Source organism: Amphiura filiformis, chromosome 17 (genome assembly GCF_039555335.1).
Source record: "Amphiura filiformis chromosome 17, Afil_fr2py, whole genome shotgun sequence".
Lineage (NCBI taxonomy): Eukaryota > Metazoa > Echinodermata > Ophiuroidea > Amphilepidida > Amphiuridae > Amphiura > Amphiura filiformis.
Genome location: NC_092644.1, coordinates 3,572,237 through 3,592,221, shown reverse-complemented (window position 1 = coordinate 3,592,221; position 19,985 = coordinate 3,572,237).

Sequence of the window (19,985 nt, the reverse complement as noted above, 5' to 3'; positions counted from 1 at the left end):
ATTGTGCTTGAACTTGGTAAAAATCATCCTTGATGTGAGGGAAACATGAAAACATCAAGATGATGCTAAAGGTCGAATGAGGTCAGATGTCGCCACCTGATATTCGTGGCTCTTGAGCCACAGTAGCTCTAGTTATATTTCTTCCGCTTCTCTAGCGACAAGCATCAAACTTTACACTATACATGTATTACTATTATAGATGTGCATCGATAAAAATGCTGATGATGGTGACAAATGAAGCCTATACGCCGTAGAAGTGGCGTAGTTAATCGGATTAACTACCATAGCAATAGATGAATACAATTTCGACTATACCGCCCTGCACTACAACGTTCACGCGGTACCGATGCATTGAACCATAGATGTCAAAGAAAGGCTGATCACTTGCACCTGTAAGATAAGTATCTTTGAAAAGAGCGTTATTGTATTCAATCTATGTTTGCTGACATACACAGTTGATTAGTACAATCTGTTTGTAGTGCAGGGCGGTCTCTTCAAAAATTGTATTCATCAACTGCTATGGTAGTTAATCTGATTATGACGTCACTTCTACGGCGTATAGACGAGTTGACCTCAATGTTTATCAACAAAGGCAAGGGACCGGTATGTCGATATGCTTGAGTGAACCCTATGCAACAATTACACTGTTCAATAGCCTTATTGTGATGTGGCGGGAGTTTTAAAACACGAGCCCTGAACAAAATATGATGCGTGCGCATACTGCCAGGCAAAATACAATGGAAACTGTGTTGATGCGTGCGCATACTGCCAGACATTGACGTCAGAAGTCAACTCATCTATAGAATGGTCCGTTTTCTTAATTCCTACTACATATTACTCCTGCGTTATCATTCCTGCATTCACAATTAGCTGTTATCTCGCCCTTCAGACACGAAGAATCAAAGTTCCAGTTACATCCAAAAGATGAAATTGTCCCGAATACCTCCTTTGCTTTATTTTCTGACCCATTATTTGGAATAGTAAGCGCAGCTAAGGCCCCATTGTATCCAAACTGACGACAAAAAATGTGAGCATTATGAAGGTTCCAATTGTCGGTACAGATCCTACCCCATGATATGCCATTGGAGATTTCCAAAATAGCCGTTTTAGTTGGATTCCCGATAAGTCGAAGAGGTGTGGTATCATCTAAAAGAAGAAATATAATTCAGTTTCCACTTTGGATAAGACTTCTAATTTGTACAGTACAGATATCATATTTCATTGAATGAAGTAATCTACCCTTTCTCCCTTTCTGTATATACGAACAATTCAAAAACTTCCAACTGCAACCATGTATAAATTCACCAACTGATATATTGCTCCTTCAAACTCTTATACCTACTCATGTCTTTCATTAATACACGGATCAGTCAATAGCAGTGGGTTATTTGTTTTTGAAAAGTCATCTTTATTAGCACATCGGTGTATAATTGCAGTTGTGTACCCCTTACCTCGAAAAGTTAGTTACGTCACGGACGAAGAGTGGATTTTTCTTCTGAAAGCATGTTTGCTCTGAATTTTTTCAAAATAGCTTGGCCAAGAATCTTGCCAAGGATAGGAAATTTTAAAACTGTTTTAATGTGCAACAACATCCAATATATAGGTTTAAAACGGCAAAGTAACCGGACGTTTCAGGAGCCTAAATCATCCTTTTAAAAAAAAAAAAACAACTAGTGTAAACAAGCAGCACGTGTCATTACCGCTGGTCTAATGAAGTAGACCAGAGAAAGAATTAACGATGGTCTTTTGCATTCATACCCAGAGCAGCAGATGTTTGCAACTTCTAGCCACTTCTTATCTAGGCTCCCTCTCCCTCACCTATAACCTTCTCTCTCCTCTTCCTTCTCCCCACCCTTTGCCTTGTCCTTCACTCGATATCGTCTCTCCCTAACACTATTCCACTCCACTCTCGAGCTCTCCTCTACCCCCACCTTCCCTTTCCACTTCCAATGCTCTCTCCCATCTGTTTCTCTTTCTCCTCCCTTTACCCCCCACACACCCACACAATCTTTCCCCTCTCTCTTTCCATTTCTTTCGAGTAATAAAATAACTTGAATAAAAGTCAATAGCCTATATTGGAAGTCATATAGCTTACTATTGATCCTCCTACATGCGATAAGCACATTAGATGTTGTTTATATCACTTGAGTGTCTATTCTTTTGTAATCTCGAAAGCAAATATTTCGATGGTTAATACATTTTCACAGATAAACTAGCCTAGGCTTATTGGATTTTCTAAACCACGCTTTTAAATGTAGATTGACATGTTCGATTTCTTTGCTCGTAAATATTGCAATGCGAATTGTAAACATTTCTTTGTATACTTAGATGAGGTAACTTCAAACTAAGCGATGCGTTCACACGATTATGTAGCAAACGGAATGAAAACCAAAACTGCTTGCTGCAAGTTTTAAGTTTCTAACAAAGGGTACAAACAAAGACATTCATAATGACGTCAGTCCGACCTAAAACTCAATATTTGAAACGACCGATTGTCACCGGTCAGGATTTCAGATTTCTTTAGCTATGTCACTGGGCAACGATTTACCATCAACAACCCTCTTAAAGCCATATTATAACATTTCTGTAAAAATAGATTAGTATTTATTTTCCATAAAATGTTAGCTTTTACTGTCAGATATGTCCCTTTAATTTTGAGCCGAAAAAGTGAGGTAAAGCATAGAAAATTGGAATTTACTACTAGCGCCCATGCATGTTACTCCCGCGGTTGTAATATAATACGGTACGATCCTCTGGGTGTGTGTGTGTGTGTGTAGGTGTATCCCGCACGCCGTGTACGTACTATGCATACGTGTTCGACTAATATTTCCATCGTAATAATAAAACGCCGGTTCCATCGTTTTATTCAAAATCTCGGATTTTGACAAACTACAGCACCTTAAGTCTTGATTTTTACAGAGTATCTTTATTGACTTAAGTACATTACAATCGTGTAAAAACCAGAATTTAACATTTTTGAGGGCGTTCTCCTCAGCAAATGTTATAATATGGCTTTAATTGTACTTCTTACTTGTAAGAACTGTGGGCAGCAATAGTCTGCTGTATATTGGTGATGAGGCCAAACGTGCTTTGGGGACAAGATTGTTCATTGTTAGAAATTGGCCCGTAAGATAGTACAGTTGCCAAACCCTATAGCAATATCAACTTTCACAGGCTGGCTCTTGAGTCTAAAATAGATGGAGAAGTTGCAAACATCTGTTCCTCTGGGTATGAATGTAAAAAGTCACCGTTAATTCTTTCTTTGGTCAGTTATTCTGATAATGCCTTATTCACATCAACACATATTTTCACGATTTTTTAATTTTTCTAGACCCCTCCCCTATCGACAACATATTTTATGAGCTTTTATGCATTCATATTAAATCACGAGATTTAAAAAAAATTAGTTAAAATAAAATCAAAAATCAAAGAGAGGTGCTAGCGGGGTTCGAACCAAGATCGAACTTCCAAAAATTTAATTTACCCCCGGTATTTACCACCAAGCCATACCAGTGATTTGATAGATACGGTAATAATAGCAATGTTATTCCCACTCATGGCTCACTCGTATATTCTATTTCTGGAATGAATTAAGGGCTGGGGTATGAACGTTTGGATAGTATTTATTGTGGGACATTAGAGCACATCAGACATATCGAATTGCATTCTGAATATGAAGAATGTCATTCTGATATCAAATAATTTGATTTTTGAAATTCGCAATTTAATACACATTTTATGGCAAATCATTAAAATTGATATTTTTGATATTTAACAGTACTTGAGTAAACTTTATAAATCTGATGATTTATACTTAAAGTGTATGTAGGTGGGATGAAAAGCCGACGATCAATTGAAAATTTTGACCTTTCGTATTGAAGATATGGATTTTTTCCCAAAACACCCAAAAAAATTAGGTCTTTTTGGAAAAAAAATCCATATCTTCAATATGAAAGGTCAAAATTTTCAATTGACCGTCGGCTTTTCCTCCCTGCTACATACACTTTAAGAATATGTCATTAGATTTATATAATTTACTTCGAGGACTGTTATATATCAAAAATTTGAAAAATATCAAATTTTTATAATTTGTCATAAAATTTGTATTATATTGTGATTTTCAAAAATGAAAATTGTTTGATATCAGAAAGACATGCTTCGTATTCAGAATGCAATTCGATAGGTCTGAGGTGCTCTCATGTCCCACAAAAAATACTGTCGAAACGCAATAAACGCTCATTTTAGATCCCTTAACACCGTCCAAATAATGTAACACAAACCTTTATGCTGACTTTAAAATTGTTTAAACGTTGGGAGTATTATTTTCAAGGTAAATAACCAACAATGAACAATTGACAATGCAAGTTTCTTTGCAGGAAAAACATCGGCCTTACAATATATCGCGTGACAGTAGTCACGCACAAAGATAAACATTTCAACATGTTCAACTCGGAATATACCCCAACCAAAGTTGATGAAATTTTCAGGCAAGCCCACTTTAGTTATTCTATAACATGACACGCATTTTTTGATTCCGGCGCTTTTTCTTGCTTGATGATATGAACATTTTTGTTTTCGTGACATGCAATTTTTCTCATTTTCCGAGCTACTTTGGACATGTTCAAGCTTCTTTATTGTCCATTTAATTCAACTTTTACAAGTTATTTGTTGCTTTACACAATGTTTGATATCTTATCTGTGGTTAGGGTACATAAATGGAGCAATATACGACCCGTGTCTTCCATTTCTGGAGCTATTTTGATAAAACGTGTTTGCCGGCTAAAATTTCAACATCGCGTTACGTAACTCGTGTTCACCAACCCGTATAAATTTTCTGTCGAACAAAAGAGGTCACGAAGTTGCCGTCGTACTGATTGTTTTGCTTTTATCATTTGCAATTTCGGACCACCTTGGTATTTCTGGCACCTCGCTGTATGGCCAGGGTGGCAGAGCCAAAGCATGGATACGTTGGTACGTCATGGGTGTCCCCAACGCTCTGCAGGGTCTATTGTTCTATTGTTTCCGATTAGAGCACTGACATATTGGAAAATGTTGCCAATCAATATTCATGAGAGTGTACATTCCAACGCACTGAATGGTCTATTGTTCTATTGTGTCCGATTTGAGCGCTGACATATTGGAAAATGTTGCCAATCAATATTCATGAGAGTGTAGATTCAACGTCCAATTTTCGAAATTAGGTGACTTGTGCTTGGCAGGTGTAAAATACATCTGACTGGGCGTTTTAAATACGTAACGCATAAAGGCATTGGCATCATCGAATGGCTGCCTATAGTGATGTTAGTGTTAGGCCTATGTGTGTGTGTGTGGGGGTGTGTGGGCGGGGGGGGGCTGTGTTTAGTTTCTATAATAATTATTATAAGGCCTACATTTATTTGTCATTCATTTCTTTTCCTTTCTCTGTACTTGCTAAAGTATCACTCCCTCTTCTTATCTCATCCCTTCTCCATCCCCTCTTACGTTTTGTCCCCTCTCATTCCTATCATTTTCCTTACCTTTCTATTTATTTACGTCTATTTAGTTATTTCTCTTTATTTCTTCCTCTTTCTCTCTTCCTCCAGTCCCTCTCATTCTTCATATCCCTCCTTCAACCTCATCCCTCCCAAGACCTCTCACAGAAGAGCTGCCCCTTCAGTACGCCACTGATTATGACATTCTCCTTCTTAAAATAAAATAAAATAAAATCTCAATTTGTAAAACAACTTTTATATAGGCCTATACCGGTATACTTATTATATGTTACATGTATACGTAGCTCCCGGGACGTAGCTATTTAATACCATTATAGACATGGCAGCCATGATGTGTAATCATTCAGCAGGCGCATTCAATTTATTTAAATGAAGCACCTAATTTCAGTGGGGTGACAACGAACTATGCATTAGCGGCTAATGTGTGCCTTTTGTGCTTACGGCTACTCAATCACACCCTTGGGTTTATGTATAACAATAGGTACTTTTCATTCCATTAAGCGCTTTCACGCGACTTGCATTTGATCACTTATTGACAGTAGCCTGCTAGGTAAAGCGTTAATACACTGTCGGGTCAGCTTACCGATTTAATGGTGGAAGCCCTTTGTCCCAAACAAAAGGTACCTTTCGATGAATAGCTTTTCAGATTTCAAATCGGCACAAGGTTTCAATGCGTTACGTAATCTATTTCCTCTCCATCTTATAATAGCTCCATGGTACATTCAACGTCCAGTTCTCGAAATTGGGTGACTTGTGTTTGGCAGGTGTGAAATACATCTGACTGGGCGTTTTAATTACGTAACGAATGAAGGCATTGACATCATCGAGTGTCTGCCCAGTGCTGTTATGTGTTTAGTTATCATATAAGCCTAATAATTATTATTAAATGTATTCATCATTCCTTTCTTTTCCATTCTCTGTACTTATTCTTTCCTATGCCTACACTATATCACTCCCTCGCTCTCCTTGTTCCCTTTCACCGTCTCTCTCTCTCTCATTCCCATCATTTTCCTTATATTTCTATTTATCTACTTGTCTTTATTATATCTTTTCATTTCTCCCTTCCTCCAGCCCTCTCTCATTCTCCATATCCTCTCCTCCCCTTTCCTCCCTCCTCCCCTCCCAAAACTTCTCACAGGGGTGAATCTGCCCCTTCCCAACCCCCTCCCCTCATTGGGTACGCCACTATTTCTATACCAATCTCCTTCTTAAAATAAAATTAAATGGAAATTTCTTAAAACAACCTTTATATGCCTATACTTATGCTTATATGTATACGTATAGCGATTACCATTATAGTGTAATATAGATATGTGGAAATGGCAGCCTTCATACATTCTAATGTGTAATCGATCAGCAAGAGCATTCAATTTATTTAAAATGAAGCGCCTAAAGTCAGATGGGTGGTAAAGATGATTGCATCGACAGCTAAAGCCTCCTTTATAGACTTCAGACCCACACAAGCACACATTTGGGATACGTGGGAACAATGGTACCACTTTACACATGACTGCCCTTACACATGACTGTATTGTGGTCACTTATTGATACTCGCCTGTTGTGTAGAGCGTTAACATTATGCCGGATCAGTGACCAATTTAATGGCGGAACCCTTTTGTTCGAAACAATGGTACCACTTTTATGAATAGCCTGTCGCAACAAACGAACAAAGCATTATATAATCTATTGCGGCTCTATTTCTATTAAAAGCTCTTTGGGTGTCCCCACCTAGGCGGGCTGTACAGTTTCGGCGGATGTCTGGGGGCACTATTAACAGTGGTCCATCGTTTTTTGTTAAATTTATTTCCCCTTTTGACCAGAATGGCTGACTATAATTATATTTGCCCTTTTTGGTCTATTTCTGCTATTTGACCTTTTTTTATACTTGCACACATGACTATTTTTCTCACCCAATAGGTTTTCCCTTTTACATGTTGTATGCTTTATTTAGATCATGAAAATGCAGTCCTAGTGCTTGTTTAACCTACTGAAGAAATATCGAAAGCTTACTCGGTGAACATCGAATGTTCAAAATTCGATCTTGACTGTACGAAATCATTTTTTTATAGGCACCAAGTTTATATAAGAGCTCCTCATCAGGGTTGATACTGTTACGTGTGTAATATCCCAAAAGTGAAGGAAAACCGATGCCCATACAAATACGATGCAAGTAGTCAATGACGTTACTTTCAGCTTGACCAGGTTCCAGAACTGTACCGCTCCATTCATCGGTTTCATCAAATCTGTATTCAAGGCGTCCGTCGTACGGAGTGGTGCCATTCACAAGACGCCATCTGCCAATGGTTTGATTTCCTGGGATATAACCAGGGTAACGTAATAAAAAACCTTTTAAAGAGTTAAGCAGCGCCAAGGATTTATCATTTAAATATTTATATTTTTTGCTCTTCACTTTTTCAAACCATGCGAATAAATTTTGGGTCTTTCCGTCGGTACATTTACAAGTTGTGCCCCCTCGGTTCCAAAATCCTGGCTACGCCACTGCAAGAGCTATATCTCAAGAACCAATAAACCAATACTAGGCTTGTTTGTACTACTTTTCATTCATTTTTCATGCTGATTCCAAATATGGTCATGAAAATTTACATTTCTGTAACTTTTGAATTTTTAAAACAAATTTTGAAACTAATTATCGTTTATCGACACCCGCATGGAGAGAGTTGAACTTACCTGCATCGCAGGCGATGTGAACAACGCGATTGTTGACACAACGAGCATTTTTCCAGGAAACCGTAAAACTGGGTAAATATAATTGATTCCAGATAGCTGCGATTGGACTGTTACCTTCCCAAATATATATTATCGGATTATTCGATGCATAACCAAGGGAAGTGCAAATGTCACGCACTTCACCTTCCAAGCTAAAATGAACACAGACAGATCCCCACGGCTCAGTATTTCTACGTATTTCAAGTCTTCCTTTATAAGAGGGTTCAGAATATTCATTTACGATTCTCCACTGAAAGGTATCTTCCTCTGTGATGGAAAAACAAGGAAACAAATCAAAACGACAGGAAAGTAAAGATAACTGTTATTATGAAGGACTAAAGATGTCAAAACGACGACGACGACGACGACGATGATGATGATGATGATGATGATGATGATGATGATGATGACGATGACGATGACGATGATGATGATGATGACGACGACGACGACGACGACGACGATGATGATGATGATGATTATAATCATTATCATAAATGGATTAAAACAAGTCAATAATTACCGGTGAGGCAAGAAAGATACAAATTATTTGATGAACCACACGATGGATGTGACCAATTACTAACACCGAAGTCAAATAGCGATGTAACAGACCATCCATCGCCAAAGTGGGTCAGTTCTAAGTGGACTTCAGAAAGAGAATCATTTTTAGATGTGGCTGCGTCCAAATGATTACTGTACGAGAGAACACTTTTGTATCCGAGAAGTTGGCACAAATAATGCATCGTTACAAGTGTATCTATTTCCGAGTCGACGTCACATAATTTTGCGCAGCAAACTGTTCCCCAATCACCATGTTGCTGACGTACTTCCAGTCTGCTAAGATGTTGCTGGTTTGCCGATTCCGATAATCGTACTTCAAGATGTGATTCTACATATACATTCAATAAATAAGGTGGCAGCTTATGAATCATACCCTACAAAAACGCGCGGGTATATTTCAAAACATTAAGGTGAGCATAATGTAAGGATGTTTTCTTTAATTTGAAAGACGGCCAAAATAAGCAGTGCATCATGGGAAAATATCGACATCCAAAGCCCGCGTAATACGCAAGTGTTAAAAAAATACAAATTGTTTATAAAGGTGAAGGATAAGTCATTCAAATTGTCATTTGGTAATTTTGAAATAAAAATATTTGCCAAAAAACAAAGAAAAAAGTCGTTTTGACGAAGTTGAAGTACCATTCAAATACAAATACGACAAAGGTACCAAAATCTTAATTTTGATGATTTTTACGATCATCCGGATGAGCAATGCACACTATAGATCTAAAAAGGGGTTAAATCACAAAGTAAGTTGTGGTTAGTGTCAGTCTCAACTATAAGGGTGAAGTAAATGTAGTAGAACATATGTAAACATCTCAAAAAAAGTAACTAACCCCCCTTAAATAATGATCATCAAAGGGGCTTTTGTATTACAAATCTGTAAAATGCGTTGGAAGCAGAATTTATTTCTGCGCATTTTGACACCTCATTTGATACAATAGCCCAGAAAACAATAAAACACCGGTTAATTTAATGTAGTGAGGTTCAGATTTTGAAAGTTGCACTTACATAAAATTTTTTACAATATTACAAAAGCACTCAGATATCATTACACAGATTTCCTTCCATTACACTGAATACAAAATCAACTAGTGGCAAATGGTGGTCATAGACCACAAACCTAGCTGGGGCATGTTGGTGTTGTGGAGGTATCTGACCCCTACAAAATGTTCCAAAAATGCTCCCCTGGTCATGGGGTTTGTTTTCAACGAGTTTGAGTCCCGTACTCCTAACAGATGTCCCAAAAATTCAATTCTAAGATTTGACCCCAGATGACCTTTGACCTGACCTATGCATGATGTTCCATAATGTTCCCCTGGTCGTGAGGTTTGTTGTCACCATGTTTGAGCCCCGTACCTCTTACAGATATCCAGAAAATAAAATTCTACGATTTGACCCCAGATGACCTTTGACATGACCCTTGCACAGTGTTCCAAAATGTTCCCCAGGTCAGTAAGTTTGTTGTTGTGGAGTTTGAGCCCCGTACCCCTAACAGATGTCCAGAAAATGCATTTAGAAAATTTGACCTCTACATCACCTTTGAACTGCACCCTGCAAAATGTTCCCCTGGTCATGAGATTTGTTGTCACTGAGTTTGAGCCCCATACCCCTTGCAGATATCCAGAAAATGAAGTTATAAAGATTTGACCCCAGATAACCTTTGACCTGACCCCTGCAAAGTGTTCCAACATGTTCCCCTGGTCATTAAGTTTGTTGTCACCAAGTGTGAGCCCCGTACCCCTTACAGATGTCCAGGAAATGCGTTTCTAAAATTTGACCTTTGCATGACTTTTGACCTGACCCCCGCAAAATGTTCCCCTGGTCATGAGATTTATTGTATCGAGTTTGAGCCCCATACTCCTTACAGATGTCCAGATAATGCAATTGTAAGATTTTACCCCTTAATGACCTTTGACCCCAATTCTGTGTGCAAGGTATGGGCACTGGGTAAAGCCGATGCACATGTGTAAGTGACGTCATTGTGCTATGTAATATGTGGCAGAAGAAGCATTTTGAAGATATTTGGTTATATACGAAAAATGCCCCTTTAATGACCTTTGATCCCAATTCTGTTTGCACCATATGGCCACTGGATATAGGCGGTACATATGTGCAAGTTACGTAATTGTAGGGTGTAACATGTAGGAGGAGAAGCATTTCGAAGTTTGTTGCCAGAAGAAAGAAAGAACTAGACTAAGCTGTGGTCTAACCCACGAACACAGCCGTGTTGTTACCCCTAATGACCTTTGACCCCAAAATATATGAAAACGGCCATAGACATTGGCTAATGTCAATGCATGGGTGCATGTGGCACCACTTTGCTATGTTACTTGTGACAGAAGGGCATTTTGAAGGTTTTTCGTCTCAGACCGGAAGTGACCCCTTAATGACATTTGACCCCAAATAAAAAAATACCACATATGAATTGGGTACCCACAATTCATGTGTGAACATACTCGTTACTGTCCTATGTTTTTCTTAGCAAATACAAATTTTTGACGGTTTTTCGTTTTATACCGGAAGTGACCCCTTAATGACCTTTGACCCTAAATCTGTGAGGACCCCATAGACACTGGATAATAACAATGCATGTATGTAAGTGGTGTTACTGTCCGACGTAATTTGTGGGAGAAGAAGCATTTTAAAGGTATTTCGTTTTGTACCGGAAGTGGCCCCTTAATGACCTTTGACCCTAAATAAAAAATACCACATATACACAGGGTAATTACAATTTATGTGTGAACATACCGTTACTGTCCTATGTTTTTCTTAGCAAATAAAATTTTTGAAGGTTTTTCGTTTTATACCGGAAGTGACCCCTTAATGACCTTTGACCCCAAATCTGTGAGGACCCCATAGACACTGGGTAATAGTAATGCATGTGTGCAAGTGGGTTCACCGTCATACGTAATCTGTAGGAGAAGAAGCATTTTTAGTTGAAATCACGTTTTTGACCCCTATGACCCCAGCGTGACCTTTGACCCCACGAATTTCATGTGACATGTAGGGGCATGGTCAATGATGATTGTGACCAAGTTAGGTCCAAATCGGTGTAAGCATGTGAGTGCTAGAGCAAATGTAGTGGTCGGCAGAAAGAACCTGTAAGAAAAAAGACACAGCCGTGACTAAACGTCACGGCTGTGTAAAGAAAGAAGAATCGGAGAGCATTACAGTACCTAGCTGGGAGCTGGGGGTGTAAACCCCCCAGCTAGGTAATACAATTTACTGCAACTTTCAAATCTTGGGTTACATTGATTTAAATCTACGCTGTGACGTCAATATTTAATCAATTGCTGCAAATGATGTGTCAAAATGTGCAGAAATAAATTCTGCTTCCAACGCATTTTACAGATTTGTAATACAATCCCCCGTCTTTGAATAATGGCCATTATTTAAGGGGGTAGTTACTTTTTTTGAGATGTTTATATAAAACCTATGTGGAAAAGACACTGAGAGGTGCAACCTGAGGCATTCGAGTCCACACACATGGACATAATCACCGTTTTGTATTGGCATTACATGGAAATAACCACCTTCTTGCATCAAAACGTCTAATATTTTGAAACAATAATGATCTTATAAAGTCTCTTTTAACGTCGACGTGACCTCTTTCTTAAAACAGAATGTGTTGAGTGGCGATGTAAGGTCACACATTGGACTGGTAAGAGCAACCGCTGTCTGCGCATCGTACAGGCTGAGTCAAAACCCGGGAGTCAAAAAGAAGTAAACTCATGTTTGAGGGGCTGTAACTCGAGATCTGCAAGGAATCTGCTAAAATAAATATACCATTGGAACGAGCAAATTCTACATATCTAAATCAAAAGAAGAATTGTTGCAATTGCTCACAGCAAACTGAAGTTATACTCATTTGAATACAACCACTCATTTTTGTAGCTGCACACGGCTGATTGATTTTCATCCATTCAATTTCGACGAATCAGCAAAGTGCTAACAGGAATTATTGTTGAAAAGACAAATTTTGCTTTTAAATATTCAACAAAGTCCATGACGGTACTATAGTTTGTAGGGATACCAATTCAAGTCTTTACGAACGATCCGGCAGAAGCTTGATTGGGGAATATTGGGTAAAGGATTGAGCTGACCTTTGGTCTTGCTGTAACGCATGTCTAACTCTAGCAATGTTCACTTGTGATCTAGCAGTTCGTGGTCTGTCTGAAGCTTCAGGCTATCTGTTCCTTAGTGTCCCATGCACATTGAGCTTGTTCACATTCTTATAGATGATGTGACTTCTGACGTCAATGCCTGACAGTATGCGCACGCATCATCACAATTTCCATTGTTTTTTGACTGACAGTATGCGCGCGCATCATATTTTGTTCAGGGCTCGTGTTTTAAAACTCCCGCCACATCACAATAAGACTATTAAACAGTGTAGTGGTTGCATGGGGTTCATTCAAGCATTAAAACATACCAGTCCCTTGCCTTTGTTGATAAACATTGAGGATAATACATGGGTGAATGCACACAAACAGTGAGAGGGAACCCGTTTTAGTGGCAACTGTATTGACAGTGGATAGTACTTAGCTTACCTTCTGGATTACTTTGTGCTGCACTCATTTGCCAACCGCGCCAACAAACAATTAACAACGTCAATATCTGCGACACACAGGTTATTGTTGTCATTTTGAACATGCTTTTTTCTGGTTTCACGATTATTAATAAATTACAGAAGATCAATTACATTCAGGTTTTACATTGTACTGCTTTTGTGATCGTGATGTATCGATAGTTATCATCTACAAGTAAAGTGTGCTGAGGCTTGTGGATCAACGTCTAGGCGTTGTGCCTGTCCGTAGCGAACTATAAATCACTGCGGGTTTTTTTTTACAACAAGCGCGTCTTCTTGTGCAATAAAAAATCCCAACTTATCTATCCTGCATTGAACCTTGGATAAATGTGAGCCAAAATAATTGAGAGCCAAAAGAATAATATAAAGTTAATGTTTTTCCTTCATTTGCAGTTATATCTATTGCAACAATATAGCCTAATAGAGACAAGTAAAATTGACTATGATAAGGGTGTTGATGCATGTAGCGTGCAAAATACACCAATAATAGCTTTTAACAAGTGTAACGCCGAAAGCAAAATTTCAACTTAAAACAATCTTTTCTAGCCTGATGTTGCCGTGATGTTTTTGTCGGTTCGAGCATAGACCCTAGAAGATGGTTCGAGGAACTTTATAGCCGCCAAATCATTTTTAGTAGATACCCACAAAGAATGCTTATTCATAAGATTTTAGTTGATTCCGATATTGCGTTTGCGAATCATGCATGATCATGTGTATTGCACTGCTCCATAGATCACAGTATAATTCGACAATATTTTTGCTAAACGAATTAATCTGTAAGAAAGTTTTTGTACTTGAACTTTTTGTTGCCAGATTTTTTCCAGTGGTATAAAAATCTTAATTTGTTTTGTGAAAAATGTGGGATGACCGGATGAGGCTGTGGATCACGAAATGCCCCTTTAACTTTTAGTGCCTATCATAATTAATTACGGTATATAATATTGAATGGCTTTGAGTGTGATACAAGAATATATTTTTCTAGTGCAATATATTCTTGCATCACACGAAAATAAGCCATTTTATATTATTATTATTATTATCAAGCTTTTGCTATGGCATACGGTAAAATGACAATTTAAGCTTACCTCGCCACTGGGCCTAACCAGTGTGTATTGCACAATGTAAGCTTACCTTTTGACCTTCTTGTTTTCTGCTCTTTCCTCGCCAAAGACAGTTTCGGAATATACAGGTTTATTTGTAGATGTGATTAATTTCCTAAGGTTATCATCATCAAGAATTGCCGCAAATTAAGTTTGTGATTTTACTTGTTTAGGCCTACAAAGTACGAAAGCAACTGTATAAAATCTCATGTGAGCCAGTACGGTGTCTGTATTGTTGTGTTGTTGTATTGTGATACGTGTTGGTGCTGTCAGGTACTGTGACCATGGTAACACGCGGGCGTACGAGATACGCGTATAATATTAAAAACAATATTGTATTGCATCCGGGTATTTTGCGACAACTATACAATACACAGTTTTATTGTATCGCTAAAAAGATTTCCAGAAGTGTTGTTTATCTTCACGCACAGATAATATAATAATGCTTCATTTGCTTGCTCTTGCATGGTAGGCATAGCCTAGGCCTATATCTTATATAACATGCTTTATAATATTAATTGTATGATTAATAATTAAAAATCATAGCCTGTAGTTAGTGATATTACTGAACCGTAATATTTTGTTGTAAATAAAAAGCGCCTGTTTTGCTTAAAATTTGCCCCCTACGTGCTTAGAATAAATAACACAGCCAACTTGGTTTGAATTTTATTAGGCCTACTGTTTACTAATATGCATTGAATGCAAGTAAAGTAGTTTTATTTACAGCGGGAATTAACGCTTGTAACACAAAATTAATGAAAATGACCTGGGTCTACTACATATATGGTAGACACACATGTGCAACGCACAGAGTCGGCAAAATTGCTCACTCGTATGGCACCGTGTAGGCCAATTTAACACATTTCTACGTCATGCATTCTGCAGACTGGTGGCTATCAAACAATGATTGACTGTAGGATTACTTATCCTAAGTTGAACCTTTGATAAATTTGAATTGAGCAAAACAGTGCAAAATAATTGACAGGCAAAAACAATAAGTTATATGAGCGTATAGCTTGTAAAACACACCTAAAGCTTTTAACATGTTTAACGCCGACAGCAAAATTTCAACTAAAAACAATCTTTCTTTTCTAGCCTGATGTTGCTGGGAGTGTTTTTTGTCGGTTCGAGGAACTTTCTGTTCAAAATTTGTCAGACAAAATTGAGCAGATGACAATCATGCGCAGATGACAATCTCCAAAAATGGTGCTTCTTTCACCAATTCATCTCTTTCTCCAGGGAACAGGTTTCTTTCTGCACTGCTCCACTTTATGGACAGATGTGTTGTTTTATAAACCAGACTCCAGCAAGTCTTTCACACACTCAAAATCTCCTTCGTTGCTTGAAAAGATCTCCAACTCATTATTTGACAAGATTATCCATTTAAATTTGAAAAGGTTCTATTATACCCCCCTCGGAGAAGACAAATTATTCAAATTTCATGGTTTTGGACATGTTGATAAGAACCTATTCAATTTTGACAAGAACTTAACGTTTGGACAGTATTTATTGTGGGCCATCAGAGCACTTCAGGCATATCGAATTGCATTCTGAATACGAAGAATGTCCTTCTGATCCCCCCCCCCCCCCATCATTCAATGTTGCGACACTTTGGAGACACGCTGAACACATTTGCACGTTTCAACATTGCACGGGAGAGTGGGGGGGGGGGGGACTTATTTTCCCCTAAAGACGCTTCCCCAAGAAACACACCAACGTTTTGTTATGTGGTGACTTCAACTTTCCGGACATAAACTGGGACATTGGCCAAACAAAAGCAGACAGTCCTCGTAAAAAGCTTCATGATGACCAAAGTTGGCAATAGTACGACTTTTACTAGTTGAAGCTGCCGACTCAACCATATCCAGATCCAGATCCAGACTTTCTCAACTTATTTGCTGAGTGTTAAATACGTTGGTGACCAGACTTTCTCAACTTATTTGCTGAGTGTTAAATACGTTGGTGACCAGGCAGAGATCGCAAAATGTTCTTGACCATGTTGACCTAATCTGCTCTTCAAATCCAAATATTGTCAGTGATATTAGAACCAGTGGCGTAGCTGGGATTTTTTCCAGGGGGGCAACCCTGTCTGGGGCGGGGGCCCAAATACACCAAACAAAAATGTTGCCGCCCCTTGCTTACAAAGGTTGACCCAATTTTTTTCCGGTGGTTTGAAAAAGTGAAGAGCCAAAAAAAAAAAAAAAGGATTATAGGCGCGCTAGCGCCCTAAAAGCAACACATTTTGATATAATAGAGTACCATTTTTCCCTCCACTCCCTCTATCCTCCCCTTTTCTCTCTCTCTCTCTCTCCTTTCCTTTTCCTCTTTCTTCCATGCGCTATGGGCGGGGGCCCAAATAGCGCTAGGGCGGGGCCCAAACAGGCAATTTTACCATGATATCCTCCTATTTGACATAAACCTAAAACCAAAACGGCAAAACAAACCACCACACAAAGTCTACATCTACAAGAGGGCTGATAATGAAAACTTGAAAGCCTGTCTCAACCAAAACTGTGAAGAGTTCTTCCAAAGCAACCCCGATTTAAGATCAGTTGATGACAACTGGGAGCTTTTTTAGGAAGTACACACTTGAAGCAATGGAAAAGTACATTCCACATCGTATGTCTAAATATAAGCAAAGCCATCCGTGGATTCTTGACCAAATGAGAAAAAGAGATAAGCTGTATGCTAGTGCTAAAAGATCAAATTCTCAGAGACTATGGAGTTGCAATAGAAAGCAACGTAACTATGTTACCAAGTTACTAAAACAGTCTTACCACACATTATGGAAGAAGTACTTGGACCAAGTTTAGAGTCCAATCCGAAGCAATTCTGGTCCTTCATTCGCTCCCAGAGACGTGAGGCAGTGGGAATTCCAACTCTGACAGTCAACGGAAAAATAGTTCAACAGATAAAGAAAAACTGAAGTGTTAAACCATCAATTTGCTTCAGTCTTTACTGAAGAAGACTTGGCTTCACTGCCTACGTGCAGCATGGGTGCTTCAGAGTTCCAATCTATCAGTGATCTTGACATCAGCGTAGAAGGTGTGCTAAAACAGCTACAGCAACTTGACACCAGTAAAGCAGGTGGCCCAGATTCCATACCTGCTCGGATACTATACATGACTACGCAGAAGAATTGGCACCTGTACTTCATTTCATTTTTTGTCAATCTTACCAATCTGGTTTACTACCTGAGGTGTGGAGGAAAGCATTTGTTACATCCATTTACAAAAAAGGTTCTAAATCATCTCCAGAGAACTATCGTCCTGTCAGCTTGACATGTATTGCTTGCAAAATTATGGAGCATATCGTCCTTTCGCACATTTCCAAACATTTTTCTGCAAATAATAGATCTGCCATTTTAGGTAAATTCACTACATTATGAGCACCATAATTTTACACCATCACCCGACACCCCAATTAATATTTAGCCCGTGCGCTTTATGCCCGGCCCGCGCACTCCGTGCATCCGCGGGTATTCATGCTTGTCGGTGAACTTTAAAACACCCCTTTGCATCTCATTTCACGAAGATTTTAGGGAAAAGCACCCTTTTTAGCGATTTCGCGAATTATTTACCCTTCGACAATACCCTATTTTCGCTAAAACGCGAACGATATTTCTAATAGGCCTATACCCTTTTCTGGCAGAAACGCGTATAGGCTGCTCGATGAAAATACCCTTTTTTTCAATTTCGCGAACACGTGGTTTGAAAAAACACCCCTTTTTTGTGTGTTTCGCGAATCGCGTTTCTTCATCTGAAAACACCCCTCATTTCGCGAAATTTTCGACAAGAATGAATACCCGCGGATGCACGGAGTGCGAGGGCCGGGGCTTTAGAGACCGTTCACAAACACTTGTAAGGGGGCCTTATGCAAAAAGGGGGGGATTGAGTTTATCTGCTATTCTATGGGGTTGACCGATAATTTTCATGTCAAAAAGGGGGGCCTTGAAATTTTCGAGGTCTGTAAATGGGGGGGGGCCTAAAAATGTTCGCAATACAATTTTTTTTGCATCAGGCCCCAACCCCTTACAAGTGTTTGTGAACGGTCCCTTATGCAGGCCCTTCCAGACCAGTCGTGGAATTTTGCTAAAAATATTCCATACTATTATGTCAAGTCTGTATCTCATACCCTCGTTTGTATCCTGCCCCACTATTTGGCCTATTTAATCTTGCAATGAGACTGTACGTAGTGTATGAAAATTTTAGCCTTTTTCTAATTATGATATAAAATTGGATCGATTGAGCCCATATTAATTTGGTCGAGTTTTAAAATATTAGACGAGACGTAGTCGAGTCCAATGTTAATAAAACTCATAGCGAGACCAATAAATATTGGGCGTAAAGCATCCAATTTTATCATTATTATGTTTTGGATCCAATATTTTCATACACTTGGACTCATCAAAACATAATAATGTTAACTATTGGATTCTGGCCATCACATGATTACAACAGGCTTTACTGATTGGTGATCAATTGTTTAACAAGTGAAAAGGCTTGGCATGTAGGAAAAATACACTAGATATTTCACTACAGCCAAGTCCTTATCTATCTGCATGGTGAAATATTAATTATTATGGTGATATAACATGTATAATGAAAATGAAGCCGTATCAAAAAGATTCGTACCCAGCAGTTTTGATAGTTATATTGAAAAGCCTGGTTCTTTCAAATGAAATATTGGATCCCCTTAAAATGATAAAATGACCAGATCTTTTGTTTATGACTGTTTATGACATTAATCAACAAATGATGCGGATCCTATGGTGCATTTTGATGTGGCAGTCATGTCCATAATCACTGGAAACTGATGTGTACCAACTACCAACCATTACCTGATCCGTGAACTTCGTCTTTTTTAAAGACAATTCGTGTCAGTCGTAATGGTTCAGTTTTGAAATTGTGATTATTTTTCCAAGTGTAAGGATACTTTCTTGGCGCAGTATAGTTGGACCACATTCTAGAAGATATCCAAAGCTTTCGATACGTTTCATCTATGATTTTTTCCACATCTCACGAGCCTTTTTATTCAATCCAAACGAGAAGAATACGTGGACACCTTGAAGAGAAGAAATCACGATAGCAATCCACCATATTACATCCACGTCAGCAGCGCTGGCTAACAACATCAGAATCCAACACAGACCCAGAACAGAGGAAACCTAGGCAATATCAATAATAACAATAAGGATTGGTAAAATAATGATAAAGTATAGGCCTATAGCTTATAATTATGACAAAAGGTTTCTAGTCAAAGGGGTTGTTTATACCCATTGGCACCATCCCTGTGAATTTAAAGGTTCTCGTAGATGCTCCCTCTCACGCGATCATGGCGATTGGTCGGCCCTGGCCAAGGTTAGATCTTGATCGTCACCAGCACCACAAAAGCCAATTGAGCGTAACATTTACGATGGTTTCGTTCTAGACATAATTTGTTTCATTCTTGAGTCATTAGCAAGACATAAGGAAAGGCAAAAACTGCAACAACCCCATTCCCTCTCCCTTT